The 5803-nt window shown below is 46.5% G+C and overlaps 1 pseudogene; it reads right to left on the reverse strand.

The window, feature by feature from the left end:
- Window positions 1–1894: 1894 nt before the first annotated feature.
- On the reverse strand, window positions 1895–3314 carry LOC143996820 (elongation factor 1-alpha, somatic form pseudogene; annotated as a pseudogene).
- Between the last annotated feature and the right edge of the window lie 2489 nt (window positions 3315–5803).

The raw sequence follows: 5803 nt of genomic DNA on the forward strand, positions 1-5803 counted from the left end.
ATAAAACATTTGTTTGTCTAAGCAAATACTGTAACCAAACTAAAGTCAGTTCCTTACTAAAAGGGTGCCCCCTAATGGATTCCCCAAAACAATGAGCCAGCACATGTTCCTTTTTAGTGTTCTGTCAGCACACAGCTTTTTCACACAGCAGCAGGCTCTCACAGCAGAGGAGCCCTGAGCATTGACCAGCTCATATACAGTATATGAAAGCCTGTGCTCAGCTTAGACTAATAATGAGGTGTGGATACTAGGTAAGATATGGATCTTGGATTAGAGGCTTTATTCCACCACAAACTCTACTAAGCCTCCAGGACACAGAACAGAACGTATTAAGATTCTGAGAAAATGATTCCCTATCCAACAATGACACCATCCTCAACCACCCACTCCACACTCAGACAACTACAGAACTTTCTCCATGCTTTCAAACCACACTTGCCCATACAATTCAGATTGGCTTCTCTAGAAGCATTCTTCCAAAATAACTGAACTTGAGGACATGTCCAGAACATATGAAAGAAGGATGCCTCGGGAGCCTGGCAGCGAGGACAAGCCAAAGAGGCAGAAGGGTATATAGCCGCAAGGAACTGAGGAGTACAGTACTCCCTATGCAAACATTTTAGTTAAATAAACCTATCCCTGGATGAGATCATACAGTAGATGTTACATAGGAACCCAGACAATCCTCCCATTCATCTACCACTAGGTCAGGTATATCTACCACCCACTTCTGATAATCTCAATCGACTGTTGTTGACTAGGCCTGCAAAAGCCATAGATAAAGTGAAGAAAACAGTTTGTCCAGTGACCTAGAAGTTAACAGCTTTTCAATCAGATCCAATTATAGGCTGATACAGGGTGGGATCTCTTGACTGAATGCATGGCATAATTTGAGATACCTAAAGAGCACCCAATTAGGTACCTCAAAGGCAGCTTTAAGGTCAGGAAACAGCCGCAGGTGATCCTCTATCACTATATGCTTTAGATCTACCACTCCCCCTGCCACTCAAACACTGGGATCCAGGATTCTATGGAGCTGTGTAAGAGAAGGGTTACCCCACAGGGGGAAGTGGGGAGAGAAGGACTCCAGGCTGCAAAACTTAGAATGGACCTGATTCCAAATATGCACGGTTGTTCTCATCAACATAGTAATTTCTGGGTGAGCCCTGGGCCTCGGAAAAAAAAAGTTACGCAGTGTGGAGTAGGAACCCACAATTGCTGCCTCCAGGGTCACAGCAGGATTATCTCTAAGTTGGGAGAACCCCCATCAGACTTTGACCAACACAGCCGCCCAATAGTAGAGCTGAAGTTATGGTAGAGACAGCCCCCAGTTCAAGGGGCAGCTGCAGTGTTGATAGAGCTAGCCTATGAGTAACCCCCACCCACACAAAGTTGTTGATAACACTATTCACCCTGGTGAAGAATGCTTTTTTCAGGGGGATAGGGCAGTGCCAGAAAAAATAAAAAAATTTAGGTAGGTACACCATCTTGATTAAGTTAACCCTACCCACCGGCGTAAGAGGGAGAGAACGCCAGGCCATACACTGCTGAATGAAGCGCTGTACCAGCGGCACCAGATTTAAATCGTAACAGGTGGACAGCGAGCACAGCCTACTTTTTTTTTTCTCATTAACTTTGTTTAATGGTCTCAAAAAACTTTGGTGACAGTTTTTTTTGGTCATGTTGTTCCCACTTAAAAATTACTGATTTAAAAACACTAATAACTTAAAACTGTCACAAACAAAAATGTCCACAAAATATTCCTTTCCTTCTGAAGCTTTTATGATGCATTGTTATCATTAACCAGTCTTTTACTATTAAACTTAAATGGCCAATTGAGACAAACAGTTCTAAGACCGATCTTCCACCGCTGGTTAAGACGGAGGTGGTGCTGGATTTTTGAAATATTCATTTCGTTTTCTGGGCCTTCTGAGCAGACTTTGTGACCTTGCCAGTACCTGTTGCCTTCTTTTCGACAGCCTTGATGACACCAACAGCAACAGTCTGCCTCATGTCACGCACAGCAAAGCGACCAAGGGGAGGATAGTCAGAGAAGCTCTCCACACACATGGGCTTGCCGGGGACCATATCAACGATGGCAGCATCACCAGATTTCAGGGACTTGGGATTTTCTTCCAGTTTCTTACCAGAACGACGGTCAATCTTCTCCTTCAGCTCTGCAAACTTGCAGGCAATGTGAGCAGTATGGCAATCCAGCACAGGTGCATAGCCAGCACTGATCTGTCCTGGGTGGTTCAGGATAATGACCTGCTTCCAATGGTGGGTCATTCTTACTATCACCAGCAACATTACCACAACGGATATCCTTCACGGAAACGTTCTTTACGTTGAAACCAACGTTGTCACCGGGACAAGCCTCGGTCAAAGCTTCATGGTGCATTTCCACAGACTTGACTTCAGTTGTTACATTGACTGGAGCAAAGGTAACCACCATACCTGGTTTCAGGAGACCAGTTTCCACACGACCAACTGGTACTGTACCAATACCACCAATCTTGTACACATCCTGCAGAGGCAGACGAAGAGGCTTGTCAGTGGGGCGGCTAGGAGGCAGAATGCTATCAAGAGCTTCCAGCAGAGTGGTTCCACTGGCTTTTTCCTCTTTGCGGGAAATGGCCCATCCCTTGAACCATGGCATGTTGCTACTGGGTTCCAGCATGTTGTCACCGTTCCAACCAGAGATGGGCACAAAGGCAACGGTATCTGGGTTGTAACCAATTTTCTTCATGTAAGTGCTGACTTCCTTTACAATTTCCTCGTATCTCTTCTGGCTGTATGGTGGCTCAGTGGAATCCATTTTGTTAACACCAACGATAAGCTGCTTCACACCCAGAGTGTAGGCCAGAAGAGCATGTTCACGAGTTTGTCCATTCTTTGAGATACCAGCCTCAAACTCACCAACACCAGCAGCAACAATAAGCATGGCGCAGTCAGCCTGAGAAGTACCAGTGATCATGTTCTTGATGAAGTCTCTGTGGCCAGGGGCATCAATAATGGTGACATAGTACTTGCTGGTCTCAAATTTCCACAGAGAAATGTCGATGGTAATACCACGTTCACGCTCAGCCTTCAGTTTGTCCAACACCCAAGCATATTTGAAGGAGCCCTTTCCCATCTCAGCAGCTTCCTTCTCGAATTTTTCGATGGTACGCTTGTCGATCCCACCACATTTGTAGATCAGATGCCCAGTTGTTGTGGACTTGCCAGAATCTACGTGTCCAATGACGACGATGTTGATGTGTGTCTTTTCCTTTCCCATTGTGGAGTTTTAGATGTTGGCGATGGACAACTTGTAAATTCGCTGCAGACCCACTGAGGAAGAGGAGCACAGCCTACTTTAAAGAAATAAATGTTGTAAAATATAAAGATATCAGTGGTCAAGTATTTATATTATACTTAGAGTGCAGGGTTCAGGAGTATGTCATATACAGTTAAAGTACAGAGTGCAGTTGTCAGAAGTATAAATTAAACTGTATATAGTGCAGGGTTAAGAAGTACATAAAGCACAAAGCTCAGGGGTTGAGATACGTGAACACACAGGGTGCAGGAGTACATAAAGCACAATGCAGAGGTCAGAAAAGCATCATACACCACTAGTTTGATAGAGTACCACAATACAGTTTTCCTGCCCACTGGGTTAGTTCATCCCCCCTCAGTACAGCTCTCCCTCCAGTAAAAGTTTTCCCCTAGTACTGACCTCCTCCAGTACAGCTCTCCTATGCCTCCAATTACAGGTTTACCCCAGTACAGCTTTCTCCCAAGTACAGATTTGTCTTGAGTACAGATCTTTCCCATTAGAAATCTCCCCTCTGTAAATATTGCCCCTCCTCCAGTATAGATCTTTTCCCCCAGTACAGATCTTTCCCCAGTACAAATCTCTTCATCCAGTAGAGATCTCTCCGCAGTGAAGATCTCTCCTTCCAGTACAGGTCCCCGCAGTACATGCTTTACCCAGTGCAGCTTTCCACCCAGTACATGTCTAAACCTAGTACAGCACCCCCATAACGGGTACAGGTCTCAGTACAGATATGTCCACATTATGGATCTCCCCTTTCAGTACAGAGTTCTCCCTTCCCTGTACAGATTTCCCTCCCGCCAGTAACGATCTCACCACACAATACAGTTCTCTCACCAGTACAGATCCCCTCCCAGTACAGATCTTATCTATTACAGCTATCCTCTCAGGACAGCGCTCCCCCTCGATAATCCACTCCCTAGACCAGGCATTTCAGAGTGAGACATCCTTGCTCGACTGGGTAATGTCACCTGAGCCAAGGAAGACCTAAGGATAGCCTCCCTAACGGAACTGCCTGTCTTGGAGGTCAAAAGATGGCAGCAAAAGCTGCTGTGCCACAGATGTTTTTGCCATGCAGGGCGGAATAACATAGTAGAAATAAATGCAAAACAGTATATCAAAACATCCCTCCCCACCCAGGATCACCACCCTGCAGGCAACTCCACTATCCCTCAGGGGCAAAAATAACCAAAGCATTAGACATACACGAAACCAGTATGCAGCCTCTTAGATAGGAAAAACAAATGGGTTACATATGTAATATATGCTAAGCAAGCCTAAATACAACCTTGACATTTGGAGCAAATTCTTGAACATGGCACAGCTATTAATCACCACCTTCCAACCAGTTTCCCACCAACGCAACATCAGGATCACCCTATGCAACAGAGGCGGAGTTTTCCCAACCAGACCGTCCAAACCTTATCAAACATTTTTGGGCAGCCCCTACTCAAATATGTGGCTTTATAGAACAGAGACACCTTATTCACAAGTCCTTTCCAGCAAGACAACGAGGGCGTCATTGGGTTTTTCCAGTAGAGAATCAGTGCCTTGCGAGCATAAAATAAAAGCAGGCTTAGTAAAGTGCGCTGAGCCCTAGTTGGCACCAGACCTCCACTAGGCCAAGCAGGCAAGTTGACACTCTTATAGGTTCTGGCACAGAGGTGATCTCTATGACACAGTGCACAACAGCAGCCCAAAATTCCTGAGCTACTGGGCAGTGCCAAAATATATGACTAAAATCAACCGGAGAGTGTGAGCAGCACCAACACTCTGCTGAAGTCCCCGGATAAATGTAAATTGAATCAAAACGATCCCTTGCCGACACTAAGTGGGTGAAAGAGAAACTCCATGTCATGGTTATGCAATAGAGTTCGTCTGCTTACCTGTCTCCATGTGTTCATTTCTAGAGACCAGCCGACCCTCACCTGACTGCTTTTATAATCCATTCTCTGGCATGGCTCCACCCTAGCTCCTATCAGACAACTCTAAGTTAACCTGTGCACTGCTAGCCAATCCTGCTGATCAACCTTTGTGTGTTAGCTTCCTGTTACCTGCCGTGTGCTCTTCTACTGTTTCCCGTTACCGACTTTGGCGTGTCCATGACTACCCCTGTTTGCCTGTGATCCTGACCTTTTGGCGTGTTCCCGACTATTCCTGTCTGCTTGTGGCCCCGACCTTGGCTTTGTCCCTCACCATCCCTATCCTCCTGTTGCCTACTGTGGGTGTGAGCTGGGGGACCCTGGGGGTCGCGACCTGGAGCCAGTTGCAGCCAAGTCCATCCTCACCACTCGAGGCTTGGGTGAACACCTGCTGGCTCTTAGACTCCGCGCACCAGGGAATCTTACGCTCTAACCCCGGTGGGATCCATCTTGGTGTTCTGGCGGCCCTGCCTTTCTATCACCTTGACCCCCGTCCGCAGCAGTCAGCCGTGGGGTCCACAACCTTGCGGTGCACTCCTAATCCCTACGGTGTGCATCTGTCACC

The sequence above is a fragment of the Lithobates pipiens genome, unplaced genomic scaffold (assembly GCF_037356315.1).
Source record: "Lithobates pipiens isolate NorthernLeopardFrog02 unplaced genomic scaffold, aLitPip1_a1.2 Scaffold_19, whole genome shotgun sequence".
Classification (NCBI taxonomy): domain Eukaryota; kingdom Metazoa; phylum Chordata; class Amphibia; order Anura; family Ranidae; genus Lithobates; species Lithobates pipiens.